Source organism: Triturus cristatus, chromosome 6 (genome assembly GCF_964204655.1).
Source record: "Triturus cristatus chromosome 6, aTriCri1.1, whole genome shotgun sequence".
In the NCBI taxonomy this organism is placed as follows: Eukaryota; Metazoa; Chordata; class Amphibia; order Caudata; family Salamandridae; genus Triturus; species Triturus cristatus.
This window is the reverse complement of record NC_140589.1, coordinates 1,036,548,677-1,036,563,021: the sequence shown is the minus strand read 5'-3', so window position 1 is coordinate 1,036,563,021 and position 14,345 is coordinate 1,036,548,677. Positions and strand designations below refer to the sequence as shown.

The window sequence follows — 14,345 nt, the reverse complement described above, 5'->3', positions numbered from 1 at the left end:
TTATTTAATTTTACCTCGTGGTCTTCTCTCAATATCCCCCCTCACCTGGCCCCACCGCTCTTACCTGCAGCGGCCGCAGCTGCCTTAAGATCTGTAAAATCTAGTGTGCTCTTGCTTTTGTTTTTACAAAATCTCCATAATTCTCCTGCAATATTCATATGCACTTCTTCCAGAGTCTAGTAATGAGGCAGCCATATATAACATGGCCTCTTCTACCTTTCTTAAATTCAAATAAATAAATAAGATGCAAATAAATGCATGGCCTCCTGCCACCCATCCCCATGACTCTCTGTGCCCTCCCCTCCCTCCAGAATCTGTGCTCCCTGCATTCCATCGCTGCTTTGACAGGCTGCAACAGAGCCCAGCCATTCCTTTATGACATAGCAACATTGGTTAAAAAGTTCTGTTAGTGACCATGCATTGGTCCCTTCAGATAGACTAGTGATATTACATCACACCTCAGATTATAAGATGTATCCATCCACCAATTGTGCTGGTTGTCAGTTGTGTTAGCAACACCTAAGATGTGCATCCTCAGGCACTGATGTTCCCCCATTATTCAAACACATGGAGAGTGGTTGATTGAAATGTACAAAATGGTCTCTTATATGCGAATCATATAAAAAGACCAGGAGATTAGATGGACATTTTTCCTACATTTGGACTCTCAGAGGTAGGGTGCGAGTGACTGGCTGAGATAAAAAAAAAAGGGGGAGAAATAAGGTAGAAAAAATAAATTTAAAAAATCCCTTAATAGTTCCTAACACTGTTTTGGCTTCTGATATTACACTCCTTCCTATTTGAACTGCAATTGACCGTTAGTAAGGGACTTCAGCACAGATAAATCAGAGCTGATCTTGAAACAATAGCTACACTTATGTGTTTCAGTTTCTTTAGCATAATATATTCCAGGGGTTCTTGGCGATACTGAGTGAAAAGATGAGGCTTTGCAGAACTCAGTTTACAGCTTCCTCATCTGTTTTAGTTACGAAACCATGTACCCAATATCCCTGGGGGGGGGGGGGGGGGGGGGATAGCTAAGCTTACAATAGTGTCAATATTTTAAGCACTGCTTTTCTTCATTCATATTATTGTTGTTATTTTGATTATTATTATTTCTTTTGTTATTTTGTCTCTAGCACTTTCACTGTGCCTGAAAAAACACACTTTTATTTTTATAACAAACTTCAATAAAAAATGATTTCAAAATTATGATGGAAAGATCTGGGAGGTGTCAAAAAATACTTAATATAGCCAACTGGAAGAGCATAAATTTAGGGCAGCAAACCAGTGCAGAATATTTTTTTATGAGAACCCTGGAATTACATTAGCTGCTGGTCTCAAACTATATGACGTTTATGGAGTGCACGAAAAGGAGATGGAACATGCACAAAGAATGTGGTGGTGTTATGAGGTATGACTATCCTTCAGGATATATACATCTAAATGATTATGTCCAGTTCTGGAAGCCATTCTCTGAAAAGGAGGGAGAAAGTAACAATACAATCTAAAGCACAGCTCTAGAATCATATTGTCTGGAAGCAATATTGTATTGATTGAAAAGCACATATTTAAAAGAGTATTCGTATGTAGGTCTAGTTTAAAGATGGATGATAGTGAGTCATGCAAGTAGCAGCAGCAAATATGTATTCACATATAGGGTAATGGTTACCATGCCACAGAAAAAAAGTGTTGCAGAAGATGCATTTGTGTAATTAATCTACAGCAGAAGTTTTCAAACTGGGGCGCAAGGTACCCTGCTGGGGCATAGTGGTATTTCCAAGAGCCTAGAGTTCCACAATAAAATGCAGGGCACTGCCGATTTTTCACAATTTCTGTGAATAAGGATATCTGCCTAAAAAGAGAACTTAAGCCAAACCTAAACTTCACAATGACAGTGTTGGAAATGGCCCTGAATGCAGACTTTTTGCCTTCCACCTCCTCTTTTTGATGAATTCGTTTTTGTTGGCTTTAGGACTCTGGGCACTTTACCACTGCTAATCAGTGCTAAAGTGCATGTGCTCTCTGCTTAAAACATGGTAACATTGCCTTACAAACAATTAACCTATCTACTTTACTTATAAGTCCCTAGTAATGAGCACTACATTTGCCCAGGACCTGTAAATTTAATGCCACTAGTGGGCCTGTAGCACTGATTGTGCCACACACTTAAGTAGCCCTTCAAGACACTCACGCCCGACCCATTATAGTCGCTACTCAGGTTTGTGCATCCCGCCTATAAAGCAATACGCATTTTGTGGTGATAGCTATGATGCTATGTGTAGGAAAGCGGGATCTGCTTCTTATGGTTTCCCCCACTTTTTGCTTGATGTTGCACTGTTTTTGACAAGTCTGACTGGGATCCTGCTAATCAGGACCCCAGTCTATCTGCTTTATCCTTTAAACTGTTACACATGTACCATGGTACACTCGAGATCGGATACTGGGGTACCTAGTATATGGTACCCATGTACCCAGGGCATAGGTACCCCAGAGGCCTCCTATGGGCTGAAGCACGTATTATGCCACCCATGAGAGGCCATGCAAAATGGAACTGCAGGTCTGCTACTGCAACCTGTGTAAGCTGGTGCTTGCACCACTTACTTTAGATATAAGTTCACTATATCTATAGGTCACTACACTTAAAACTCATCAGCCACCCCTATGGCAGGTCTTATCAATCCTGAAGGCAGGGGTGCTGGGTTTTTAGTGAAAGGCTGCCCCTGCATGAGCAGAGCCTCTCTGCAGCCTTCGGAGACCATTCTCCCGGGTTGTCTGTGACTCAGCCGTACATATAGGTAGAGGTGCATTAAAACCTTGTGGTAAATGCTATCTCAAAAACGGCTGCATAGAAATATATCATGTTTGGTATCAAACACCTTGGAATCATACCTCCACACTGGTAACCGGTGTGGGAGGTATGATTCCACCCTTCTGAAGTGAGCTTCATGGGGTCACTGGTCTATCCGGTGCCAGCCTTCTTGAGCCGGTCAGCACAAAATGGATGCTGCAAACCAGAGACACATTTCTGCCCTCCTGCTGCTGAGCCAAGCTCGAGCAGAGGAAGGCAGCACAATAGGCATCCTTTCACAGGCAGGTGTGACCACCTCCCAGACAGAATTTAGTGTATTGGGGCTGGGTGGGTGCAATCTGAGAGTGCCTGAAAGTCTGCACTTGGTGGCACATTTGGTGTCCCTGTGCATAGTCCAGTTCAAACCAGTTCTGGGAGCCATTGGCTCCTGCTCTGGTGTGAAACTCGACAAAGGACATGGGTGTAACCACCCCTCTGTCCTGACCCTTCCTAGGAGGGTCCCCCGAATCTGTACAACCCCCTCCAGTGGGGACAAAAGGGCTTACCTGGCTGTAAGACTTTAGATTTTACGTGGACAAGATTCTGCAAGAAGAAACCACTTACCTTCGACCGTCTGGACACTCTGGACTTTGCTGGAATTTGACAGGGCCCGGCTTTGTCTCCCTCTCCGTCCAAAGCTTTGTCTGTGCCCTTGCTCCATACAGGTTCTGTGCAGGACATGTGGTACACTAAGGACAACTGAAGATTCTCCCTTGGAGTGAAGGAGTTACTCCCCTGCATTAGCGGGCACCTCAATGCAACTGAATGGTCTGCTGCTTCCAAGCTCCTGCGGACTCCCATGAGTTCAGCAACACAGGAGGTGGGTTCCTGAAGGTCCCTGAGGTTGATCTGCCATTTCAGCAAAACTGAGGCCAGTATCCCTCGTAGGGAGTGCATAACCCGAACCCCTGTGCACCGCATCCATTTGCAGGTGCATATGCTTGTGGGCAGGTCCAGTGCTTGTGCATTGGACTTGTTGTAGTCCTGACTCTGAGCAGTATTTGCACCAAAGAACTCCGGACTCCTCGCACCGAGTGGTCTGTGGGCTGGTACTTTGTAAACTTGCTTGAGGTCCCCTCTGGACTGCTGGTCATTCGGCCGGTGGGTCCTCCTGAGGGTCATCTTGATTTCTGTTGTGCTTCCCTGGTTGCTCCACACGTGCCCTGACTCTCCATTGCTTGGAGAGTCCCCTGGACCTTGCTGGTCCACACTGTAACCTGCTTGACCTTCCTGCATGGGTTGCTTTTGCCAAGGCTTGTTGGTGCTCCAGCCAGACACCGACAGCTCAGCACTCGACATCCTTCGTTGGACAGCTCACCTCCAGCTCCTGGTCCCCTCTGCTTTCAGGTTCCTTCCTTCCAGAATCCAGGCTTGGATTCCATCTGACCCTTTTCACCTTCACGACAGCAGTACATCTTCACAGCCCTCACTTGAGAACGACAGCGGTTTCAGACACCACTCCAGACCTATGCAATCGGCTCCTCTGGAATAGTTAACTTGGGTACTATGGTATCCACTGGTGGGGTGGCTCTCCAACCTCTTAAGTTCCAAAGGGTTTGTTTGAAGTCCTCCTAGAAGGGTCCTTAAACTTTGAATTGCAACCGCAACTTTCCCATAGAATTGTACAGAGCCCACGGTCATGTTAGCACACCGTGCCCATCCTCCGTGATGTCCCTATCTACTCACTTGGGTGGTTCCTTGAGGTTCCAGCAATTATCCAGTATTAGGGGTGTCTTTCATAGATTCACATGCCTGAATCATTCCCCATCGTCGAGACGGGAGCCTCCGGTACATAAAAAAGTAATGTCCTATAGACATACATTGAGAAAAATAGGCCTAAGGGCCTCCCCTTAGCAGCCTATCCTAGTCCTTATGTAAAAAGGACCAAACTCTTAGAGTCAGCCAATCAGCTATCACCTCCCTCTAGAACCTTCCTGGCAGGAGCCTCAGTCCCTCAGATTTTCTACCGCACGTTGTGCTAGGGAGTCTCCAGCCTGAGTTCTCCTCCGGATTTCTTTCAAACCAGATTGTTCACTTTTTTGGGACTTTCTACTTCAAGGATTGAATGCAGACCACTTCAGGCCTCTTGTTACTGCAGTGAGTGTTTATTTCTTCTACAACTCCTGGCATGTCTGAATCCCAGAAGAAAGCCCTTTTCAGGGCTTGCTCTTCATGTGGGAAGAAGAGACTTCATGTGGACGACAAGCATGACCTCTGCTTGTATTGCCTGTATCCGGACCACGTCCCTAAGGACTGTAAAATATGTAGGTCTTTCCCTCACAAGACCTTGAGAGACAGAGAGGGTCGTCTCCTTATCTGGCTGGACAGGCTCAAGGACAGGGAGAGTGTGGTGTCCTTAGAGGCAAGCTTTTCCGGAGCCTCTGAAGTCTCCCTGAAGAGGCCGAGAGTGACGTCTCCTGGCCCCTCAGACGCTCCTCCTATGAAGACACACAAGAAGTCTTCAGAGGCAAGATCTGCAAAGTCTTCAGTGTCTGGCAAGGACTCTCTGACTTTTAAGAAGCCTACCCTGTCGGCCAGCCAAATTGCGACGCCTTCTTCAGCGCAAAAAAGGGCGCCAGGTCATGTCTCCACAGCGACGACGACCGTGTCCACAACGACAGCGTCGTCAGTCTTCTCGTCGACGACAACCACCCCTTCATCGTCGTCAGCAGGTACTCCTATTTCGTCTATTATACTGTTAAAACCGTCGGCGGCGGCTAAGTCATCGTCGACGACGAAGATTGTCCCGTCGACGAAGACATCGTCGATGAGGAGTCCACCGTCGACGGAAGAGTCGACGACGAAGACGTCGACGACGAGGGCGTCGACGACGAAGGCATCGACGACGAAGGCATCGTCGACGAAGATGTCGACGTCGAAGGCATCGACGACGAAGATGTTGACGTCGAAGGCATCGACGACGAAGGCGTCGACGACGAAGGCGTCGACGACGAATGAATCGTCGACGAGCGCATCGTCGACGAAGACAACGTCGACGAGGAGAGTATCGTCGATGGAGCCGCCGTCAGCGACGACCATGCCGTCGACGACGGTATCGTCGACGGGAAAGTCGTCGTCGTCCATGGGGAAATCTGAACTGGTAGGAATGTCAGCAAGGAAGACAGCAGGGGTTCCTGTAGAGGCATCGCCATCTGGCAAACTGTCCAGACCGCAGATTACACCGGAAACGACATCTCCAAGTAAGGTGCAAACCAATTTGCCTATGGAGATTCTTCAGAGTGAGGAGTCGGAAGAAGAGCTCTTTGATCAGGCTACTTCCCCGTCTGAGCTGTACGTCAAATGTCAAAGCACGGACGAGGAACAGGAGGAGATGAGCGGGCAGGAACGCCCCGTCCAGGAACAGGTTCGCACGGAGGTCACCCCGATGGTATGTCTTCCCCTGTCGATAGTTAATGACCTCAAATTCCTTATCCGGGACTACAAGCAACGTTTCCCGGAGTCGCCAGCACTGGACACAGGGGGCCCAGTGTCTACTACAATTCCATCAACGACAGCCCCAAAGCAATCACGACCAGCGACTCAGGTCTGCCACGAGAAACCGCCAACTCAGGTGATAGAGTCATCGGATGAGGAGGCTGAGGAGATGGAAGAGGGGGAGGTCCAGAAGACCGGACGGACCAGGATGAGGAGGAGGAGTATGTGGCATCCTCCCCACCTTCCCCACAACCGCGCCAAGCTGATTCACCGCCAGTGGATATTGGCGGTTTTCATAAGATAGTTGAACGAGCAGCGACGCGGTTTCATATGGTCATGGAATCAACGGAGACTGAGTGCTTCTTGCATGACTTTAAGGAGCAGACGAAGAAGTCGACGAAGTCAATCCCTATCATTGACTTTCTCTGGGACCAGGGAAAGAAATTAATGCTGACGCCGGCTTCCGTACCTGCGGTTGTTCCACGCCTGGACAAGAAGTACAAAGCTCCATCCACGGCACCGGCTTGCCTTAATGGGCACCCGAAACCGGATTCGGTTGTGACCCAGGCGGCCCAGAAAAATTCTCGTAATCCTTCCTCCCCTTTGTCAGCCCCACCGGACAAGGAAGGCAGGAAATTGGACACAATTGGCAAGAGGTTTTCAACCACTTCGGCAATGACCATTAAGGTGGCCAACTCCATAGCCCTGTTAGGGCGTTATAACCGCCAACTTTGGGAGGATATAGCCCCATATTTAGCAGAACTACCAAGCGCAGTTCAGGAGGAAGTCAAGGCACTACTTTCGGAGGGTCAAACCTCGGCGGCCGAAATCATTGACTGTGCCATAGACGTGGCCATGACAGGCTTTCGTCAACTGGCTGGGGCTGCAGTCCTGCGCCGACAGGGATGGCTGAAGGCAACATCGTTCAGGCAGGAAGTGCAGACGAAGGTACTGGACATGCCCTTCGACGGACAACATCTTTTCGGAGAAAAAATTGATGAGGCGCTCCAAGCTATCAAGAAGGACACTGACGCTGCTCGAGCGCTTGGAACCTTGCAGGCGAGGAATCAGTCCTTTCGGGGCAACAAATCTAGAGGCCAGTCCTCCTACAGAGGATCCTACCAAAATAGGTCTTCATATTCCTTCCAGAATAAGACCCAGTACCAGCAGAAGCAGCAACAAGGTCGACAGTCTTCGTATGGACGGTCTAACTTCAGGGGTAAGAACCAGAAGAAGGGCACCGGCGGACGCCAGTGACCAGTTATTCCAGCCAGTCCACATACCATCTCCCTCATTAAAAATTGGAGGAAAATTGACCCATTTCCTGGAAAATTGGCGCCTCATCACCACGGATCGCTGGGTACTCCAACTCCTAAGATTCGGCCATTCCCTAGAATTTACCACCATCCCACCTGCAACCCCTCCCCGCAGGTTCCCACACAGACATCTGTGACTGCTACTCCGGGAAATATCGGAGATGTTGAAGAAAGGAGCGATCGAGCGAGTTCCATCGGCTCAGAGGGAGAAAGGATTCTATTCCCGCTTCTTTCTGATATGCAAGAAAGAAAAGAAGTGGAGGCCCATTCTAGTTCTCAGGGCACTCAACTCTTTCCTGAAGAGTCAGTCGTTCAGGATGGTGACGCTCCAAGAAATTCTAGGCATTCTAGAAAAAGGAGATTTCATGACATCTTTGGATCTTCAAGATGCCTACTATCACAACCCGATTCTCAGGAGGCACAGGAAGTTTCTACGTTTCGAGGTGGCAGGACAGCACTACCAATTCAAGGTCCTGCCATTTGGCCTCAAATCCGCTCCGCGGATTTTCACCAAGTGCCTTTCTCCTGTGGCAGCTTTCCTGCGTCAAATGGGTCACCAAGTCTTCTCCTACCTAGACGACTGGCTGGTAAAGGCACCCACAGCTGCAGGCGCAACCAAATCCTCCAACGCCTGTACCAATCTTTTCCAACATCTAGGATTGACTCTCAATCTCCAGAAATCCTATATGTCCCCAACAAGAAGCATCACCTTCCTAGGGACAACCTTGAATACGGAATGCGCGAGGGCATTTCCTTCGGAAGAACGAAAAAACAAGATAATATCGCTGGCCACGGCGGTGGCATCAAGGAAGTCCCTAAGAGTTCGCACCTTCAAATCACTCCTGGGAATGATGTCTTCCTGTATTCTCCTCATCCCTCACTGCAGGCTTCGGATGCGTCCATTGCAAGAAGCCCTCACGAACCAGTGGACTCAGAGTACGGGTTCGTTCGAAGACATTGTGAGGATAACACCGCGAATATCCAAAAGCCTATAATGGTGGAAAGATTACAGGAATCTGTCTACGGGACTGCCGTTCCTGCTTCCAGCAGCGCCACTTGTGATCACCACCGATGCATCTCTGGCGGGCTGGGGAGCTGTCCTTCAGGACCTCAGAGTGAGTGGCAAATGGTCAGATCAGGAGCAACAGCTCCATATCAATCTTCTGGAGTTGAGGGCTGTGTATCTAGCGCTGCAAGCCTTCTTACCGCGCATCCAGAACTCCCAGGTGCTCGTCAGAACGGACAACACCACGACGATGCACTACCTGAACAAACAGGGAGGAACGCGTTCGCTTACTCTATCACGCGAATCGCAAAAGATCTGGAACTGGCTGGTTCTCCATGGGATTACTCTCAGAGCGGACTATGTCCCGGGCAAGGACAACACCATTGCAGACGCCCTAAGCAGACAGAAATCACTCTCCCACGAATGGGAGCTCGACGAGAATTCGCTAACACACGTATTCTCAGAATGGGGAGTCCCAGGAATCGACCTGTTTGCCACCAGGGAGAACGCCAAATGCCCAAGCTACGCAAGCTGGCATCCCCAACCAGGGTCGCTCGGAAATGCCTTTTCCATAGGCTGGTTCAGCGTATTTGCGTACGCTTTTCCGCCGTTCCCGATGATTTCCAGGGTCCTCAGGAAGATGAAGGCGGAGCCTTGTACCCTGATCCTAATTGCCCCGTTCTGGCCGAGGCAGCACTGGTTCTCTGACCTTCATCGCCTCTCCATCAGGACACCGATTCGTCTCAAACAACACCCGAACCTGCTGTCGATGTCCAACGGGCAGGTGCAATTCCCGAACCTGCAATCGCTCAGGTTATCGGCCTGGCTCCTGAGCACAGAGAGTTCTGCCATTTAAACATCCCGCAGGACTGCAGGGACGTGCTAGCTAAAGCGAGGGCGGACAGTACCAACAAAACCTACTCTCTCAAATGGAAGCGCTTCTGCGTTTAGAGAAAGGCCTGAGACCACTCCATATCACACCTGAACAGATATTGCCATATCTACTACACTTGGCACAGTCGGGATTGGCGCATGCATCCATAAAGGTGCATCTGGCGGCAATTTCACGTTTTACCAGGACTTACAAAGGCCCGTCTCTCTGGTCCAGTAGGCTTATCAAACAGTTCCTCAAGGGGCTATATAGGTCCTTCCCAAGACCTCGACGGGTCCCACCGACGTGGCACCTCAACTTGGTCCTCAACCAACTCATGAAGCACCCTTTTGAGCCCATTCATCGAGCTTCCATCAAGTACATCTCATGGAAAACGGCTCTGTTGCTCGCTCTAACATCTGCCAGGAGGGTCAGCGAGCTGCAAGCTCTCTCCATTCAGGAACCCTTCATGCAGTTCAAACAGGACAGGGTGGTGCTGAGGACGAATCCCAAGTTCATACCGAAAGTGCCTTCAGACTTTCACCTCAACGAGCCGGTGGTTCTACGGTCCTTCTTTGCAAACCCTACCACGGCAGCAGAAAGGACACTCCACTCTCTGGATCTCAAAAGGTGTCTTAAGTTTTACATGGACAAAACAAAGAGCTTCAGGAAGTCATCACAACTATTTGTGGCCTACAGTAGGCCAAGGTTGGGTATGCCTCTAACAAAACAAAGCATTTCAAGGTGGATCTCTTCGGCAATAGCATTCTGCCATGACGGGGCCGGACGGCCTTTGACAGACAGGGTGGAAGCGCACTCCACCAGAGCGATGTCCACATCAGCAGCGCTGTTCGCTGGAGTGCCGATTTTGGACATCTGCAGAGCGGCGACGTGGAAGTCACCGCACACCTTCTCCAGACACTACTGCCTTGATGCCGAACTTACGAAGGATGCGGCAGTGGGCCAGGCGGTGCTTCGCCATCTATTCCAGTGAGGTGAGCCTTCCAACATCCCGCCATCCTGGTATGCACATTCTTTACTGAGTTACTGTTTTGACGTATGCCAATGTTTCAAACTGATATGATAATAGTTGTATTATCTCAAATATCTTTATGGCATGTTACATCAGAAATGTGCATAATGTATTGCTAACTACTCTGATTCAGGCATGTGAATCTATGAAAGACACCCCTAATACTGGATAAGAAACGCGTTACTTACCTGTAACAGCAGTTATCCAGTATTGGTGTCTTTCATAGATTCACATGCAACCCTCCCGCCTCCCCTGGAAGGACTCACATCTCTCTCTAACTATATTACGCCTACCTAGCTTGGTGCGTACGAAAATCTGAGGGACTGAGGCTCCTGCCAGGAAGGTTCTAGAGGGAGGTGATAGCTGATTGGCTGACTCTAAGAGTTTGGTCCTTTTTACATAAGGACTAGGATAGGCTGCTAAGGGGAGGCCCTTAGGCCTATTTTTCTCTATGTATGTCTATAGGACATTACTTTTTTATGTACCGGAGGCTCCCGTCTCGACGACGGGGAATGATTCAGGCATGTGAATCTATGAAAGACACCAATACTGGATAACTGCTGTTACAGGTAAGTAACGCGTTTCTTCTACGTGCGCCAGACCTTGTCTTGATCCAAGTCGTGATTGTCATACCACTATTTTAGTATATGGATGGTCTTCCCCTGGAGCCCACTGTGTATTGTGCTACTTCCAACTGTTCTATTGATCTCGTATTGTGTGCTTTGTGTTCTATCCTCGTGTGGAGGATACTAGAGAGTGCTATATTAATAAATACATATTTTTATATACCTACTGTGTGGTTCTCCTTTCATTTAGTCAATATAACAAGCTGCTTACATTCCTTCAAGATTAAGCCTGGAGGCTGCTCTCCACAGCTACCACTAGGATAGCGTTCTAAAGGTTATCTTTGACCTCATACAGCATGAGGGTCGTTTGGACTGGTGCAAGGTGTCCACTTTAATTAGTGGACAGCATATACCAGGCCAACTTCTCACACTAGCGAAACGAGAAATTGCAATATGCTGGGGTGGCAAGCACCCACCGACATTGAAGTGCTGGATTGCCAGCTTAATATTTTGCAGCACCAACAGTGAAATATATTCTCAACTCCAACCGATTACCTCACGCCCATGTGACATCTGGCAATGACACCAAACATATTTTCCAGAAACACAAAATGACTCCGATCACACCCCAGACTTGGTGGCCTAACAAGATAAACACGGAGTCCACACCCTATTAATAATCCCATTGTATGACTCCGGCCCATGCTTGTTCAAGCAATGTGTACATAATTAGCAGAAGTTGCAAAATGAACACTATTAGATTTGGGGGTCTCTAGTTGGCAATGGTATACATGTTTGTCCACATAGGGACCCTTGCTTCTAGTCAGGGTAAGCGGCTACACTTCTAAAATAACATCTGCTCACCCCCTTGGTAGCGTGGCACGAGCAGACTGACTTATCTCAGAGGCAGTGTGTAAAGCATTTGTGAACACATACAGTAATACAGTGAAAACACTAAAAATGGACACCACACCAGTTTGGAAAATAAATGAGTAATCTTTACTAGACTTAACACAAAACCAAACGACAAAAGTCCACAATACTGTAATCGAAACAAGTCTTTAAAATGGTACAAAATAGCTTAGTTCACTTTAGATTGTAAATGCGACACTTTACTCTCAACGTACCTGGGATGCGTAGCGCAAAACAAATAAAAGGGTTGCAGGGAAGGTTATGTGCTGTTCCTTAAACTCAGGGGAGTGGATGCTTTGGTTCCTTACTGCTGCGCAGGGGAGTTGACGCGCCGGTTTCTTACTGCGATCTGATGCAATGACACTCCGGTGCGATGTGACAAAATTGCGTCTTGGTTACAGTGTGACAACGTAGATGCGATGCGTGCACGCCCGAAGGCAGTGCGGTGACTAGGTGAACTTCTGAGCCGCGACAGGCCCTGCAACACTCTTCTCCTGTAATGCGACGATGACCTCTGCTGCAGCGGCACGCTTCTCCGGTGATGCGATGCGCCGTGGTGATGCAATTATGACAGCGGCAACGGCGGCACGCTTACTCGGCGATGGGACGACAACTGCTGCGGTGGCAACATGCTTCTTCTTTGTTGAGTCGCGCTCCCAGTGACACGCAGTCTCTTAGAAGGCCCAGCACAACAGTAGGCACTTCAATTCCCATCAAGGGCGTTCAGGGGGGAGCTGGTGGTGAAGCCTTGTATCCCTCAGACTTCAGGCAGGAGGCAAGCACAGTTCAAGCCCTTAGATATTTTTCTTCAAGATGATGAAAGCACACTCAGTCCTTTTTCTCCTTTCTTTGGCAATGAAGCTACCACTGCAGGCCAACCCCCAAACAGCACACAGCACAGGGGTAGTCTCCTCCTTCAGTTTCCTGGTTCTTCTCCTCAGCAAAGGTTCCTCTTGATTCATAGAAGTGATCTAAAGTTCTGGGGTCTGGGTTCCCCATTTTATAAACACAAATCCTTTGCCTCTGAAGGCAGACAGTGTCTGTACCTAGACCAAACCAGTTCTGGGTGCACTCTGCCAGTGCACAACGTCCTCCTTTGCCAGTGTGGGTCAGGGTCATCAGACACACCACAGGAGGTGGAGCCAGCATTGTGGAAGGCATTCACAGCCCTTTTCAGGCCCAGGTGCTACTCCTCCCACCAATCCGAAGGCAGAGAGATCTATTCCGCCTAGCGCTGACTTACCCTGACTCCTGGAGCCACCCCAGCACCTGTCACTCACAAACCAGACCTGGAATACACAAACCTAGCAGAGGCAGGCTGGATGGTTAGGTAAGAAAAGACCTACTTTCTAAAAGTGGTATTTTCAAACACAGAATGTTAAAACTAACTTCACGAAAATATGTATTTTATTATTCTGAGTTCAGGCATACTAAACTCGAATTTCTACTGTGTTCCCTGGATCAGTTAGGATTATAAGCTGTTATAATCAAACTGCCCATTCTGGCCTATGGGGACAGGTAGCCTTGCAATAGTGAAAAATGAAATTGGCTGTAATTCACTATCAGGACATGCCACACACATCGGGGCATGTTCTATCTTCCACAAACAATGCACCTTGCCCTAGGGCCTTCCTTAGGGGTGGCTAACATGTAGAAAAGGGAAGGTTTAGGGTATGGCAAGTGTGTACACTGGCCAAGTCGACATGGCAGTCCCAGACTGCACACAGGCTCTGCGATGACAGGCCTGAGCCATAGGTTACAAGCTGCACCGGTGGGTGGCACAATCAGTGCTGGAAGCCCACCAGCAGCATTTGACTTACAGGCCCTGGGCACACGCGGTGCATTGTACTAGGGTCTGACAAGTAAACCAAATAAGCCAATCATGGAGTCACTAATCCATTACAATACTTTACAATAGGGAGCACAAGCCCTTTGGCACTGATTAGCAGTGGCAAAGTGCCCAAAGCATCTAGATTAGGAAAAACATAGCGAAACAGAGGAGGCAACAGTGGAGAAAATGGAAGGGTGACCCACGCCAATGGTGCCAGGTCTAACAGACACAATGTTGTTACTTTTAGTAGATTAGGAATTGTCAACAATGCTATCAGAAATGTAACACGGTATGGGGCTTAAATCTGTCATAATCCAATGGTTTGTTAACTGTATGAAAAATGGAAACTACAGTTTAAAAAAATGAATAAAAATAAAAAGTTGCCCTTTAAACATGTTTTAGACCTGCCATTGCAGAGCCTGCATGTTGAGTTTTGAACTGCTATGTCGACCTGGCAGGGTAACGCTCTTGCCAGGCCTAAACCTTCCTTTTTAATACATAAAAGTCACCCTAAGGGAGGCCTG

The 14,345-nt window shown here is 48.4% G+C and overlaps 1 protein-coding gene across 6 annotated transcripts in view; it reads left to right on the top strand.

The window, feature by feature from the left end:
- The window catches only part of LAMA2 (laminin subunit alpha 2), a 3,129,796-nt gene that overhangs the window by 3,024,719 nt on the left and 90,732 nt on the right, over nucleotides 1–14,345 (top strand). The gene's annotated exons all lie outside the window — the stretch shown is intronic.